Source organism: Schistocerca nitens, chromosome 6 (assembly GCF_023898315.1).
Source record: "Schistocerca nitens isolate TAMUIC-IGC-003100 chromosome 6, iqSchNite1.1, whole genome shotgun sequence".
NCBI classification, from domain to species: Eukaryota; Metazoa; Arthropoda; class Insecta; order Orthoptera; family Acrididae; genus Schistocerca; species Schistocerca nitens.
In genome coordinates, this window is record NC_064619.1 from 230740188 (window position 1) to 230757555 (window position 17368).

Consider the following 17368-nt stretch of genomic DNA (forward strand, 5'->3'; position numbering starts at 1 on the left):
CATCACGCCGGGTGATACGCCAGTATGGCGATGACGAACACACGCTTCCAATGTGAGTTCACCGCGATGTCGCCAAACACGGATGCGACCATCATGATGCTGTAAACAGAACCTGGGTTCATCCGAAAAAATGACGTTTCGCCATTCGTGCACCCAGGTTCGTCGTTGAGTACATCATCGCAGGCGCTCAGAGGTAACCGCAGCCATAGTCTCCGAGCTGATAGTCCATGCTGTTGCAAACGCCGTCGAACTGTTCGTGCAGTTGGTTGTTGTCTTGCAAACGTCCCCATCTGTTGACTTAGGGATCGAGACGTGGCTGCACGATCCGTTACAGTCATGAGGATAAGACGCCTGTCATCTCGACTGCTAGCGATACAAGGCTGTTGGAATCCAGCACGGCTTTCCGTGTTACCCTCCTGAGCCCACCGATTCCATATTCTGCTAACAGTCATTCGATCTCGACCAACGCGAGCAGCAATGTCGCGATACGATAAACGGTAATCGCGATAGGCTATAATCCGGCCTTTATCAAAGTCTGAAACGTGGTGGTACGCATTTCTCCTCCTTACACGAGGTATCACGACAACGTTTCACCAGGCAACGCCGGTGAACTGCTGTTTGTGTGTGAGAAATCGGTTGGAAAGTTTCCTCATGCCATCACGTTGTAGGTGTCGCCACCGGTGCCAACCTTGTGTGAATGCTCTGAAAAGCTAATCATTTGCAGAGCAGTGGGAAAAAATTGTTGGACATCGTGTGGGGTACATTGGCAGGTTCACTGATGGGTCGAAATCAGATTAAGACATTGGGGACGGGGTGTACATGGTTCAGATAAGACTGGAGGCATCATCGCTCCAGGAAAACTGGCCTCGGTATTCCAAGCTGAAATTACTGCAATCACGGCGTGTGTGGAGGGGAATATGCGTAGGTGCTACAAGGACCGTAGCATCTACATCTATTCAGACAACCAGTCGGCCCTGAAATTATTGGCAGCTCCTGAAACTAGATCTAAGATTTTTGCAGAATGTCACGGGGCTCTGGTGGAGCTAGGGGGATGTAATAGGGTAAACCTAGTGTGGGTCCCTGGCCATTCAGTGATCTGTGGTAGTGAACAAACCGACAGATTATACAGGATGGGGGCAAAGACTCCATTCATTGGACCGGAAGCTGTCCTCACAATCACCAAGGCTATGATTAAACTAGAACTACGGAACTGGCTTAGAACATAGCTCGTAGAATACGGAACCAAGGTCTATAAACATATACGTCGTAAGCTAATGATGCCACAGCCGTGTTCGAAAAGAAGCTCTGTAATCCTGGGACTGAACAGGAAAGAGACCAAACTCATGATTGGACTGATGACCGGCTATGGCAATTTCGAAAAACACCTATATACAATGGGTATAACAGAAGAAGACCCTAAATGTAGGACCTGTGATGGGAGTTAAGAAACTGCATCACACCTGATCTTCGAATGCATTGCATTGGAGAGCAAGAGACACAGAATTTTCGGGACTACTAGACTTGAAGAAATTATATTTAACAAAAAACTGGCAAATGGACTCCTTGCATTATTTAAGGGCACTGGTTTGCTTTACTAGTTAAGCTGGGAGCGATATCGTACAGTGAGCTCGGTTTCGGTGCGGGCAGTGGAGGGTTAGACCAAAGCTGTTTTAACTACCCTGCCAAAACCAAATCAATCAAATCAGCAGAGAGACGCTCCATCGTCTTATTCCAGCGCTAGTTATTAAAAGAAGAAATGATCTCCATGTATGGCAGTTCCGTTTCTCTTTAGAAGAATTAGACCTGTTCTGGTTTTCGAGCTTCAGTAAACATGCTGTATCTATTGAACTTAGTGCAAAGAATGAAAATATAAAACTGATCTTATTCCTTTACTTAATAATGAAACTTCGTAATCCTATAATTTACAAATTATTTCACTTTCCAGCGAAAAATTTTGGATAGTAGGAAAAATAAGTTACCTGTAATTTAATATTGAAGTATTGATTGTGTTTTACTTGTGAAGAAAACTCCCAAGTAAAGAGTTAAACGTCAGTAAATGTGCCACGAAAGTAGATGAAATATGGTAAAAGTTGTATGTATGCAACATAAAACGATATAAAACGATATAAAAGATTCCTGTGTGTGATTAGAAAGAGAAATATTTAATACAGTCACGCGAAGACGACACGTGAAATAGCTCCTGTCAAACAGTCTGCAGTAAATTTTAAATTTCGATGCGCGGAGTTAGTATTGTATTTCTTGTCAAGATAGCCCTTAGATGATATTTTAACACAATTATTTTGTGACTGAATCGATAAGTTTACATTTCAAACATGTTTACGCAAATGAGGGCAGCGTCTGGTAGTGAAGTCAGTGGTAGCTAACAGCCACACGTTCACATTTATCCTACAAATTGCCCGTTGGTGGATCTACCCTTCCTAGAAATTTTTTGGTATTTTTACCGTATAGTTTAACCTGTATCAGTTTTCGTCAAAATTATGATACTCCCTCTCAGTTTTGTACCCTGAGCGGCAGATTGCTTAGCTTGGTCCTTACGACAGTGTGCTCACAAATTGGTCGTGGGTTATCGAAGCAACCTTTTGGTTCAAATGGCTCTGAGCACTATGGGACTTAACATCTGTGGTCATCAGTCCCCTAGAACTTAGAACTACTTAAACCTAACTAACCTAAGGACATCACACAACACCCAGTCATCACGAGGCAGAGAAAATCCCTGACCCCGCCGGGAATCGAACCCGGGAACCCGGGCGCGGGAAGCGAGAACGATATCGCACGACCACGAGCTGCGGACGAAGCAACCATTCCAGCTTTTACATGAAACGATTGAAGGCAACCTCGAAAATCCCAAATCTGCATGGCGGGAAGTGGATTTAAACCACCTTATCTTGGACGCGAGTCCAATGCCGTGTCACAGTGCAACCACTGTTAGTTAAAGATTCCACTCCTGATAGTGCTACATGCAGCGCTAAGTCTTCTTCAGCGATTGGCAACTAACGTAAAGTCAGGGACTGAGACGACCTAGTCTCCACCCACGTCCCTGAAGAAACTTAAAGCTGTGTGTCATGAGGTCTGATAACGGGTAAATGATCAAATCAAATGGTTCAAATGGCTCTATGCACTATGGGAAGCACTGAAGTCATCAGTCCGCTAGAACTTAGAACTACTTAAACCTAAATAACCTATGGACATCACACACATCCATGCCCGAGGCAGGATTCGAACCTGCGACCGTAGCAGCAGCGCGCTTCCGGACTGTAGCGCCTAGCCCTAGAACCTCTCGGCCACAGCGACCGGCAGTAAATAATCAGAGCGAAGGGACGGACCATCTAGAAGCTCATGGAAGTAGCTATGAGACAACGCGCCACCGTTTACCGAAGTATGTACTACGATTTATGTATGTTGCTAAAAACAAATTAGTATTGCGTCGCTAATTATATCGGTTACGACTACTTTGTTAGATGGTAGCTGGCTGAGCAGTAACAGCCGGCCGAAGTGGCCGTGCGGTTAAAGGCGCTGCAGTCTGGAACCGCAAGACCGCTACGGTCGCAGGTTCGAATCCTGCCTCGGGCATGGATGTTTGTGCTGTCCTTAGGTTAGTTAGGTTTAACTAGTTCTAAGTTCTAGGGGACTAATGACCTCAGCAGTTGAGTCCCATAGTGCTCAGAGCCATTTGAACCATTTTTTTGAGCAGTAACCTGTGATTCGGTGATGAGGAAGCGAACCTTACTGTTAATGTTGTTGATTAAGTTTTTAATTTTAGTGATAACGAGAGGTGTTCTTCATGTTATGTCTATAACAGCACTTAATTTCCTTGTGTAAAATTGTCTACAGTATCTAATACGGTTGTGTAGTTCATGAACGAATTAATTCAAATGAACTATTCCAGGAAAGGAACTGTTTAGAGCAGTCTTTCCTTTATTCCTCACTCCCCTACCTGTTGGAAATTGGAATGCGCATGAACGAATCTCCCCTCCCTTGACACGCGGTTCATCCCACTCTCAGGACCTAAGCGTACGTAGTTCCGAACTACCATCTTTTTCCATTTTCCAGCCAGTTATCTGATAAGAAAAAGGACTAGGAAGTAAAATAACGCTCTTGTTGACAGTGAGAATATTTTAATCTTTAGAGCTTGCCACATCCGAAGTAAATGTGGGTTGCAACTAAAAGCACTCAGCCCATTTTGACTAAAATTTTGCATCAAAAGAATGTCATACAAATATGCACACTGGTTTGTTCCTAAGAGTCATTCAGTTTTTGTATGCAATAACATTATAACATTTGGCTTTGTAATTTAATACTTTAAGGGTGTTTCTAAATGTCGTTATTTATTCGTACTTCAACGTTAAGAATGAACTATATACTTCGTTTCAGTTAGTTCATTAAAATAGTCCGATAATAAAAACTATCTTTAAAGGAATAGTTCCGTAGAACGAGCTACTCTGCCCACCTTTATTAGGTGCGACAATCTGTGATCTTCCACGTTTCTCAAGGATTATCACAGAAATCGGCTCACATCACCCTTCGAAGTGATTTATGACCTTCCTTGTTTCGCAAAGATCACAACAGAAATGGGCTTATGTCAGCGTTCGAATTGAATATAGATTACCACAGAAAAGTCCGCCCATGGTAGCTGAGTGGTCAGCGCGACAGACTGTCATACCTAACGGCTCGGCTTCGGTTCCCGGCTTGGTCGGAGATTTTCCCCGCTCAGAGACTGAGTGTTGTGTTGTCCTCATCATCATTTCATCCACATCGACACGCAAGTCGCCGAAGTGGCGTCAACTCGAAAGACTTGCACCAGGCGAACGGTCTACCCGATGGAAGGCCCTAGACACACAGCATTTCCATTTATACCACAGAAAACGGCTCACATCAGCCATCGATCTCAGTACTTTAGGCTATGGTTCACTTAACAAGTCTCACGTATTGCACTACAGGCAACGGGTCTTTCAATTAACATTTTGCGTATTGCACAACACGCTATGATTCTATTAATTAACGTTTCGCGTATTGCTCTTCACACTTTTTTTGCATTTCAAGTCCGTTCGATTGACGGCGGCGGAGTGTACATTCGTTTGTATTCCGTTACAGTACAAGAAAAATTAAAAAAGCTATTTGTGCTATTGACACTAGTGTTTACGTCAGTTAAGTTGAAGGCATTAGCGCTTTGTACGTGTTGTATAGAAATGCTGGAAATACTCACAGGTTTTACTTTGTTATTAAAGCCCATTTTACATGACACTTCTGGAACTTTCACCTTCAAGCAAAGGTCAAAAAACACTCACTCTACAGAGCGCACACCAAAATATCGAGTAAAGTTTGTCACCGAACGTCGTGTGGAAGTCTCACCAGGGTCACTGGGATTCTTATACTTGCGTACCGACAGATATTCTCCCTAAAACTATTTGGTATTAATAATTAGAGAGAATTTTGGATGAATACTGCAATTCACTCATAATGCTAGCATTAAAAATAATTTACTTATAGCCGCGCGGGATTAGCCGAGCGGTCTCAGGCGCTGCAGTCATTGATTGTGCAGCTGATCCCGGCGGGGGTTCGAGTCCTCCCTCGGGCATGGGTGTGTGTGTTTGTCCTTAGGATAATTTAGGTTAAGTAGTATGTAAGCTTAGGGACTGATGACCTTAGCAGTTAAGTCCCACAAGATTAAAAAAATTAATAATTTACTTATAAACTGTGCATCCCTTTTTAGGACTCAGAACGGAGTTTTATACTCTGTTGTGGAAGACTATAGCAGGTTGCTGGTAGACGTCATACAGGAAATGGAAAAACAACACAAACTCCAAAAGAAGCAAAAGCCACTCCTTTAATATTTTATCTAAGTACCTGGACGAAGGGATGTTAATTTAGTGTGACTCCAATGTTCGTATTAAACGACCTCGATTTAGCAGGTTCATAGGCATCGGAAGATAGTCTAAGTAAATGCTTTCTTTCCTTACAGTACAGATAAAAACGACAGATGAGTGCTGTAAGAGGAGCTATGACGTCTTTCAAGGTAGTTGATTTTCTCCTAATGTAAATATACCAATAAACTCCTGATTATTTAAACAATCCAACTCCCAGGTATAAAACCGCTATAAACGTCTGATTACTTTACAAATGAGTAAAAGTGTTAAATATTTGACATAAAGCATTTGAGAGAGAAAAAGTTTAGACAAGGTTCGAGAAAATAGTGGTTAAAGTTTGTTGGAAGTCGCTTGAGTTGCTCTAATTACGAAACACTGCATTATTTCGCCCCAGTTTCGAGCAAAAGCAAATTTTTCACGCATCTGAGTATTTACGTCATGTCTCCTGAACTATGTATCGACATATCATATAATTTCGAGGTAAATTAAATGGTATATGTGGGTACAGGCTGTAACCTGTGCTGTGAACAAAATTGGTCGTAATGAACTAAAAAATTAAAAAAGTCATATCCTATGCTAAAATTTCACAGGATGAACAGCAAAACTGTAGGAAGCGATAAACTTTTATCTTTTCGTCTTTTGAGGGGGGTGACAGCGAGAATAAAATTCGTAAGGATTTGAAATTATGTGTAAAGTTTGTTGGAAGTCGCTAAGTGCTCTCATTCTCAGATACTGGATGAATACATTCCGTGTAATTGCTAGCCATTAATCACGCTGCCTCTAGACAAACACACAATTTTTAACTTTAAAAGACCCACTTGGCTTACTGTGTTCAACTTTTAACGTACGATTACACCTATTAAAGAGAAAATTGTGACAAAATTTTAAAATTTTAAATTCGGTCAATAGTTACGCGTTGTACTGGAAGCAAAATTTTGTTGCCCCCTGGAAACTGTTAGATAGGCAACCTGCAAAATTTTCCGGGTTCCGGGATAGCTGATTAGCCTAAAAGTACACTGAAGCGCCAAAGAAACTGGTACAGGCATGCGTATTCAAATACAGAGACAAGTAAATAGGCAGAATGGTTCAAATGGCTCTGAGCACTATGGGACTCAACTGCTGTGGTCATAAGTCCCCTAGAACTTAGAACTACTTAAACCTAACTAACCTAAGGACATCACACACATCCATGCCCGAGGCAGGATTCGAACCTGCGACCGTAGCGGTCGTGCGGTTCCAGACTGTAGCGCCTTTAACCGCACGGCCACTCCGGCCGGCAAATAGGCAGAATACGGTGCTGAGGTCGGCAACGCCTCTACAATACAAGTGCCTGACGCAGTTGTTTGATTTGTTACTGCTGCTGCAAAGGCGGATTATCAAGATTTAAGTGAGTTTGATCGCGATGTTATAGTCGACGCTCGAGCGATGGGACACAGCATCTCCGAGGTAGCGATGAAGTGGCGATTTTCCCGTACCATTATTTCACGAGAATATCAAGAGTCCGGTAAAATATCAACTCTCCGACATCGCTGCGGCAGGAAAAAGATCCTGCAAGAACGGGACCACCGACGACAGAAGAGAATCTTTCAGCGTGACAGAAGTGCAACCCTTCCGCAAATTGCCGCAGATTTCTACGCCAGGCCATCAAAAAGTGTGAACGTGCGAACCGTTCAACGAAACATCATTGATATGAGCTTTCGGAGGCGAAGGCCCACTCGTGTACCCTTGGTGTCTGCACGACACTAAGCTTTACGGTTCGCCTGGGCCCCTCAACACCGACATTGGTCGTTGACGACTGGAAACATGTTGCCTGGTCGGACGAGTCTCGTTTCAAATTGCATCGAGCGGATGGATGTGTACGGTTATGAAGACAACTTCATGAATAGATGGACCCTTCATGTCAGCAGGGGACTGTTCAAGCTGGTGGAGGCTCTGTAATGGTGTGGGGCGTGTGCAGCCGGAGTTATATGGGACCCGTGATACGTAGAGATACGACTCTGACAGGTGACACATAAGTAAGCATTCTGTCCGATCACTTGCATCCATTCATGTCCATTGTGCATTCCGACGGACTTGGGCAATTCCAGCAGGACAATGCGACACCTCACACGTCCAGAATTGCTACAGAGTGGTTCTAGGAAAACTCTTATGAGTTCAAACCTTCCACTGGTCACCAAACTCCCCAGTCATGAACATTATTGAACATTTCTAGAATGATTTGCAACGTACTGTTCGGAAGAGATCTCCACACCCTGTACTCTTACAGAATTGTGGACAGCCCTGCGGGATTCATGGTCTCAGTGCCATCCAGCTATGCTTCAAACATAGGTTGAGGCTTGCCACGTTGTGTTGTGCCACTTCTGCATGCCGCGTTGACCCTACACGGTATTAAGCAGGTGTACCAGTTTCTTTGGCTCTTCAGTGTAATACTTGAAGGTATCAGCGTGCAATTATTAGCACTGGTCATTATATGTTGTTAGTATACAGAATCGACCTTATTGGCTGGTTCTACTGTCTAGTATAGTACAAGTGTTGGACAAAACTATGGAATCACTGCGAGAAGTGCATGGTTGAACGTAAAGTAATGAAGTCTGCAGGAGGCGCTCTTTTATTTGACCACAAACGGCACGTGTGAAATGCCGTCAATATGTTGAAAGTGCCACTTGTGGTAAGTCGTGTTCTTCGTAGTTGTGGGAGCGTTACGTCGGAGCTACGTGGATGCAAACGTGGGAAAATTGTAGGTACTGGTGTGGTGGGTGCTTCTGTAACCAAGATATTGGAAGTGTTTGATGCTTCAAAAGGCGCCTATCGAATATTTATACCGTTCATAAGATCTCTTTTCATGTTGTTTTGATGCTGATATGGCTCGTAAGTGCAACATTCTGTTTTGTAGCTGTCGTACCCTTCATTTAGATCACAGTCCTCATCAATGTCCGTCAGTAACGATCGCTCAGAACACTTTCGTGACTTAGTCAATGATGGTTTTTTCCACTCTCTCAGTAGGCAGTATTAATGAAGGGCTTATTTCAATAGTGGTGCAAGTCCATTTATATTCATTCTGAGATACAGAGTCCTAAAGTTAAATGAGCGCTGAAAAATCTGCAGTTGAGATACCAGAAATACACAAATGTATATATTGGAGTATTTCTGGTATCTCAACTGCAGATTTTTCAGCGCTCATTTCACTTTAGGACTCTGTATCTCAGAATGAACGTAAATGGACTTGTACCACTATTGAAATAAGCCCTTCAAATAATCTTCGATACGGCACATTTTGGATTACCAAGCACTACATATACCTTGGTTATCGAAGCAACCATCTAAGAGTACCAAAAATCTGCCCACGTTCGCATCCACTTAACTCCGACGTAGTGCACTCACCAATTACAGGGTGAACAGAAATTCCAAAACCACGCATCAGAGATGCAAATGCCCTTAACACGAAAACGTAGTGCCGCAGCCATAAAACGTGGGTTATGAGGCAATGGAAGAAAGCTATTTAGTCGCATGAGTCTTTATCGCATTGTTTCCAACCTCTGGCAGAATTTGCGTCCCGAGAGAATAAACTTTTTTATTATATTTTTCTATTATCTATTGCAGATTACAGCAAGCTTCAGACAAAATGTAAAATAATGCAAGTTGTTCCTAAATATAAGCTACAGACTTCCACGACTATGCATCGGGCCAGGTTGTGCAAACTTTGAAGCACAAATAGCACCACAATGTAATGTTCACCCAGCGGCTTTTTAGCCATCCCATCAGTTTTCCACAAATTCCTTTGAAACGAATCACTCAACTTCCCATCGCCTTCCATTCCCAATTTTTTTAAACAGTAGTTACACACAACGTCCCCCTAGGCCTACTCGAGAAATCGAAACCTAATCTGATAGACCGCTACGGTCTCAGGTTCGAATCCTGCCTCCGGTATGGATGAGTGTGATGTCCTTAGGTTAGTTAGGTTTAAGTAGTTGTAAGTTCTAGGGGACTGGTGAACTCAGATGTTAAGTCCCATAGTGCTCTGAGCCAATCTGGTAATTCGTCACTTCGGAGCCTCTGAAAAATCTTCTTGCCTCGATAGTACATACAGTACTTCAAATGTCGTACAATTTAGAAAAATCTCCATGACATTCGATTCTATTGTGTTGTTTGACATTTATACATATGACAAATAACTTGTTATAATTGTAGTAAAATGTTCTATGTTTCTGCAACAAGGAGGTTTGTTTTGCATCCACCTCAGAGCAACAGACACCCTTCCTTCCACTGTTATATGCTTCCTCATGTTGGTTTCAGTACCGCACACAGTTCATAGAATAAAATTAATGACATATGACAGAAATTTCTCAGGATCTGCTTGCAGTATCATGTGCAGACGATGAAAAGTCCCAAAACTTAGCCGACAACTAATTCAAAATGGTTCAAATGGCTCTGAGCACCATGTGACTCAACTGCTGTGGTCATAAGTCCCCTAGAACTTAGAACTACTTAAACCTAACTAACCTAAGGACAGCACACAACACCCAGCCATCACGAGGCAGAGAAAATCCCTGACCCCGCCGGGAATCGAACCCGGGAACCCGGGCGTGGGAAGCGAGAACGCTACCGCACGACCACGAGATGCGGGCGACAACTAATTACTGGGAGGCTGCAATGCTCTCTTCTCTGTACTTTGCGTTTCTAGAACTACTTCTTCTACAGTAAACAACAACTTCCTCTACAGTAAACATTTTGTTACTGACAGGATCTAGAAGGAAAATTTTTGGAATTTTGTGGTAAGATCTTATGGGATCAAACTGCTGACGTCATCGAGCCCTAAACTTACGCGCTACTTAAACTAACTTACGCCAAGGACATCACACACGCTCATGCCCGAGGGAGGAGGACTCGAACCTCCTCCGACGGGGGGGGAGGCGGGGGGGGGGGAGGAGGAGGAGCCATGCAAGACGCCTGAGACCGTGCGGCTACCCCGCGCGGCGTTCTAGAAGCAACACGCTGACAGACAGCTGTTCCTTTTCGTGCCACATGACAGCTGCAGTGGGCGGGATTTCTGTCCGAGAACCGAAGACAACGTGCTGTGAGCGGGACGTAGGCTCTGTGCGCTGAAGACCGTCGGCAAAAAGCAGCTCACTGCACCCAGACGCACGGTCTCCCATGTGTAGGGGCTCCTAGACGTATTGTACCGTGACAATGAAAATCGTTAATACAGTCAAAATAACGGTAGCAAAGGTAGGGACCATTACAATAATAATGGTAACCGTAATGAAAATAGAAATAACGATGACAACTGTAAGCAAAACAGTAAACCATTGCATTGACAACCATCATCAAAGCAATTTTAATAACGGTTAGAATGTAAGACTCGCGCAAGTGGTTGGAAGGAGAAGAATACTGTACGACATTGGCTCTATATCTAGCTTGCATTTTTCGTGAATGTCTCCCCCAACACAAAGTCCGAAGCGACTGAAAAAAGCGCAGTTGACTCCAGTATATAAGAAGGGTATAAGAAAGGGTTCGCAAAATTAGAGATCAGTGTCCTTCTGTTTGCTGGAGAATCCTTGAACATATTCTCAGTTCTAATATAATAAAGTTTCTTGAGACTGAGAAGCTTATGTCCACGAATCAGCATCGTTTTAGGTGGTATCGTTCGTGCGAACTCAGCTTGCCTTTTCTCACATGATATACTGCGAACAATGGGTGAAGGACAACAGACAGATTCTATAATTCTAGATTTCCGGAAAGCATTTAACACGGTGCCCCACTGCAGGCTGTTAACGAAGATACAAGCATACGGAATAAGTATATAGAAACAGCAGTAGGTTGAAGACTTCTTAAATAACAGAACCCAGTATGTTGTCCTCGACGGTGAGTGTTCATCAGAGTCAAGGAGTGCCCAAGGTAAGTGTGATAGGACCACTGTAGTTCTCTATATACACCAATGGTTTGGCGGACAGGATGCGAAGCAATCCGCGGTTGTTTGTTGATGATGTCGTAGTGTACTGAGGATGTCGAAGTTGAGTGACTGTAGACGATACAGGACGACTTACAAATTCCAGTTGGTGTGATGAATGGCTGCTAGCCCTAAATGTAGAAAAACGTAAGTTAATGCGGATGAGTAGGAAGTTCAAACCTGTAATGTTCGGATACAGTATTACTACTGACTTGCGTGAGAGTCATGTAAAGGAGATCGCGTGCAGGACGCTGGTTTCACCTATTCTTCAGTACTACTCAAGTGTTTGGGATCGATCTCAGGTCTGATTGAAGGAAGACATCGAAGAAATTCAGAGGCGGGCTACTGGATTTGTTACCGGTGAGTTCGAAAAACACGCAAGTATCATGAAGGTGCTTTCCCTGGAGGGAAAGCGACTCTGTTTTCGAGAAACACTATTGAGAAAATCTAGAGAACAGAAGTGTGAAGCTGACTACTGAACGATTCTACTGCCACCAAAAATCATTGCGCGTAATGACCACGGAGATAAGAGACGAGAAATTAGGGCTCATACGGAGGCATATAAACTGTTATTTTTCTCCCGCTCTATTTGTGAGTGGAATAGGAAAGAAAATGACTAGTAGTGGTACAGGCACCCTCATCCACGCACCGTACGGTGTCTTGCGGAGCATCTGTGTAGACGTAGATGCTAGCGAAAACGGAGATCCGCAACAGTAGAGGGGCGCACTACTGTGGACAGCGTTGAGAGGCCCCACCGACATCAGAGGCAGAATTGCCGCCACGACAGCAACAACAAAACAAATAATGTATTTATGCAAAATCAGGTATACGACAGAAACGGTGGACACTATCAACAATACGTTAATATCGCACTTCGGCTCCAGGTTGAACCAAAAGTAGTTGCAAACGAAATGATGAGCGTTGTCGGAATGACTGTTCGCGCTTGCTGCTGCACCGAGTTCGGCACTGATAGCGGTTGCGGAAGCGCAATTTGGCTCGGTAAGTGAAGCGCAAACTGTAGTCGAGAGTAGGGAATGGCTAATGTATTTAAGTAAGATGTATAATGGTTTAGAAGAACGGAAGAAAGAAAATAATGTACGTTTTATGGAGAGTAGCAATAAAGTTATGAATAATGGTAGTGAATATGTTGTATGTGAAACGAAGGGAGGCGTGAAATTGGATACAGATATTGCGTAAAGTAGATGTTTTTGATGAAGTATCTAAATACAATGAGTATGGGGCACGCGGGGTGCGTAAGATAAATGTTTTTGTTGATGGCCTTACCGTGCGCGACAGTGGCCGCGGATTGAAAAGGTCAGCCAGAAACTTTGTTACAGGGCAAGAGTGTATTAATTTTGATAACCGGGTGAGATTAGCGATCGAAACAGAAGATCCAAAGATATAGAAAGTAGTAGTTGTTGTTGTTGTAGTTCAAATGGCTCTTAGCACTATGGGACTTAACTTCTGAGGTCATCAGTCCCCTAGAACTCAGAACTACTTAAACCTAACTAACCTAAGGATATCACACTCATCCGTGCCCGAGGCAGGATTCGAACCTGTGACCGTAGCAGTCGCGCGGTTCCGGACTGAAGCGCCTAGAACCGCCTGGCCACCGCGGCCGGCTGTTGTTGTCGTCTTCGGTCCAAAGACTGTTTAGATGCAGCTCTCCAATGTTACGGCAGACATATTACGTTCAAATGAAAAAGGTGAATTTGGCTGACGCGATTAATTATACGCAGGTAAAGCATATCAAATGGAGGGAGGAGGTGGGGAAAAAACGGATGAGCCGGGTGAGTTCTGGGAATGATTAGGAGGTGGAAAAGTACTTACTATGGGAATATAAAGGTAATGAATCGAGACGAGGAAATCAAATTATGATTCTTGTAAATATATGTCATTTAGAAACTCAAATGTTGATTTATAGTGGTAGTCAGATTAGTGCGCTATCTCAATCATTTGACGAGCATTTAAGAGTGGATTAGAAATAGTCGAGATGCCAGTTACTGAAGTGAAGGTAATAGGTGCTACTGATAGTCATAGTAAACCGATCAAAGCTCAAATGTTGATTGAATTTGATGTAAAAAATATGGAATTTGAACATGATTTCCTAGCGATTTGTCAGTTGGCCATTGAGATAATAGCTGGTATCGATTCGACGATGAAGGGCAAAGTAAGTATTTATTGTGATAGAAATGTAATTATTTGTTCAGAGGGAGCAGTTAAAGTAACAGCGAATTTTGATGAAACTGGAGAAACCTATATAGGGAGAGTGATACAAATCTGAGAATAATTACATTGCAAATGTGTTTAGTTTGAGTAAAGGAGCTGAGCGTTATTATGATAGAAATTTGAACATGTTGTATTTATTTAAAGACAAACTGAGGGAAATAGTGAAAGAGTTCAGGAATATCAACCTAAGAGACAGAGTAGTTGTACAATATTTTGGTCAATAACAAAGAAGAGCCGGCCGCTGGTGGCCGAGCGGTTCTGGCGCTACAGTCTGAAACCGCACGACCGCTACGGTCGCAGGTTCGAATCCTGCCTCGGGCATGGATGTGTGTGTTGTCCTTAGGTTAGTTAGGTTTAAGTAGTTCTAAGTTCTAGGGGACTTATGACCTCAGCAGTTGAGTCCCATAGTGCTCAGAGCCATTTGAACCATTTTTGAACAAAGAAGAGTTCCCAGATAAACCTGTTCTGGAACGTGACTTTGAATATAAAATTGAAGCGGTACCACATGAACCCTTTTCAGATAATCCTGTTGTGGTACGGGACTTTCAATGGCACCATATGAATCAGTCTATCAAATACCGTTAGCTAGAAAAAGAAGCAGTACAAAAGGAAATAAGCTGTATGGAAGAATGGGGAAGTATAGAAAGATCTGGGAATCTGTCAGTACAGAATCCTCGCTTTTCGCTCAGGAAAAAAGATGGAGGAGTGAGACCTATCATAGAATTTCGCGATCATAATTAGGTAGTACTGCACGAAATTGATCTACCGGAATGTTTAGACGACGGGCTTAAGAAATTCCATTTTGTGAGAGAAAAGGCGAGTCACAATTTGACGACGGGATATTAGCAAATCTCACTCGAATTAGATACAAGAAAACTGATGGCATTTCTTTTCATAGGCAATTATTATTCTCCTTAGAATAAACATGTCTGAGGCAGTGTTTATCCAAGCTTTGGATGGTGTGTTAGGAAAAGAGCTACAATGCAGAATAACTGTCTACATAAAATAGAGAGTTAGGAATAACCAAAGATCTGCGTAGGTAGAAGCAATCAGAGCGCCAACAACCAAAGAAGAAAAAACAACTAAAGTCAGTTTTTGGTCTCTGTAATTTCTATCGCAAATATGTAAACAGGTAGGCTTTTAGTGATCCAGTTTTGTAACTTGTTGAAGATAAATAATGTGTCTGTTGCTTTCGAAAGGTTAAGACAAAATTCAGTGGACTACAATATAAGGATGTAGATAGTGTGAGATGTGGATGTTTAGGTAGATCCACGAAATATATACAGATAGCCGTTGTGGTTAAGGCAACCACTTGAATAAGCGGGAAATTCTGCCTCGAGTCTCGGTCAGGCACTATGTCGCATAAGAATAGTCGATTTGTAGCCGTACGTAATACAGCTCAAGTCAAAGACGTCGCATTCAGCAAATTACTTTCGAAAGCTGTGGATCATCAGCAGTGTTTGTTCTCTCAGATGTAAATGTAAATATACAGGGTGGTCCATGGATAGTGACCGGGCCAAATATCTCACGAAATAAGCATCAAACGAAAAAACTACAAAGAACGAAACTCGTCTAGCTTGAAGGGGAAACCAGATGGCGCTATGGCTGGCCCGCTAGATGGCGCTGCCATAGGTCAAACGGATATCAACTGCGTGTATCTAAATAGGAACCCCCATTTTTATTACATATTCGTGTAGTACGTAAAGAAATATGAATGTTTCAGTTAGACCACTTTTTTCGCTTTCTGATAAATGGCGCTGTAATAGTCACAAACGTATAAGTACGTGGTATCAGGTAACATTCCGCCAGTGCGGACGGTATTTGCTTCGTGATACATTGCCCGTGTTGAAATGGACCGTTTACCAATTGCGGAAAAGGTCGATATCGTGTTGATGTATGGCTATTGTGATCAAAATGGCTAACGGGCGTGTGCTATGTATGCTGCTCGGTATCCTGGACGACATCATCCAAGTGTCCGGACCGTTCGTCGGATAGTTACGTTATTTAAGGAAACAGGAAGTGCTCAGCCACATGTGAAATGTCAACCACGACCTGCAACAAATGATGATGCCCAAGTAGGTTTTTTAGCTGCTGTCGCGGCTAATCCGCACATCAGTAGCAGACAAATTGCGCGAGAATCCGGAATCTCAAAAACGTCGGTGTTGAGAATGCTACAGCAACATCGATAACACCCGTACCATATTTCTATGCACCAGGAATTGCATGGCCGCGTCTTTGAACGTCGTGTACAGTTCTGCGACTGGGCACAAGAGAAATTACGGGACGATGACAGATTTTTTGCACGCGTTCTACTTAGCGACGAAGCGTCATTCACCAACAGCGGTAACGTAAACCGGCATAATATGCACTACTGAGCAACGGAAAATTCACGATGGCGACAAGTGGAACATCAGCGACCTTAGCGGGTTAATGTATGGTGCGGCAATATGGGAGGAAGGATAATTGGCCCCCATTTTTTCAATGGCAATCTAAATGGTGCAATGTATGTTGATTTCCTACGTAATATGCTACCGATATTACTACAATATGTTTCACTGTATGACAGAATGGCTATGTAATTCCAACATGATGGATGTCCGTCACTTAGCTCGCGTGCGGTTGAAGTGGTATTGAACAGCATAGTTCATGGCAGGTGGATTGGTCGTCGAAGCACCGTACCATGGCCCGCACGTTCACCGGATCTGACGTCCCCGGATTTTTTTTCTGTGGGGAAAGCTGAAGGATATTTGCTATCGTGATCCACCGACAACGCCTGATAACATGCGTCAGCGCGTTGTCAATGCATATGCGAAAATTATGGAAGGCGAACTACTCGCTGTTGAGAGGAATGTCGTTACACGTATTGCCAAATGCATTGAGGTTGGCGGACATCATTTTGAGCATTTATTGAATTAATGTGGTATTTAGAGGTAATCACGCTGTAACAGTATGCGTTCTCAGAAATGATAAGTTCACAAAGGTACATGTATTACCTTGGAACAACCGAAATAAAATGTTCAAACGTACCTACGTTCCGTATTTTAATTTAAATAAACCTATTTGTTCGTCTAAAATTGTGAGCCATAAGTTTGTGAACATTACAGCGCCATCTATCACAAAGCGAAAAAGTGGTCCACCAAAAACATTCATATTTCTTCACGTACTACACGAATATGTAATAAAAAATGGGTGTTCCTCTTTAAAAAAACGCAGTTCATATCCGTTTGACCTATGGCAGCGCCATCTAGCGGGCCAACCATACCGCCGCCTGGTTTCCCCCTTCAAGGTACACAAGTTTCGTTCTTTG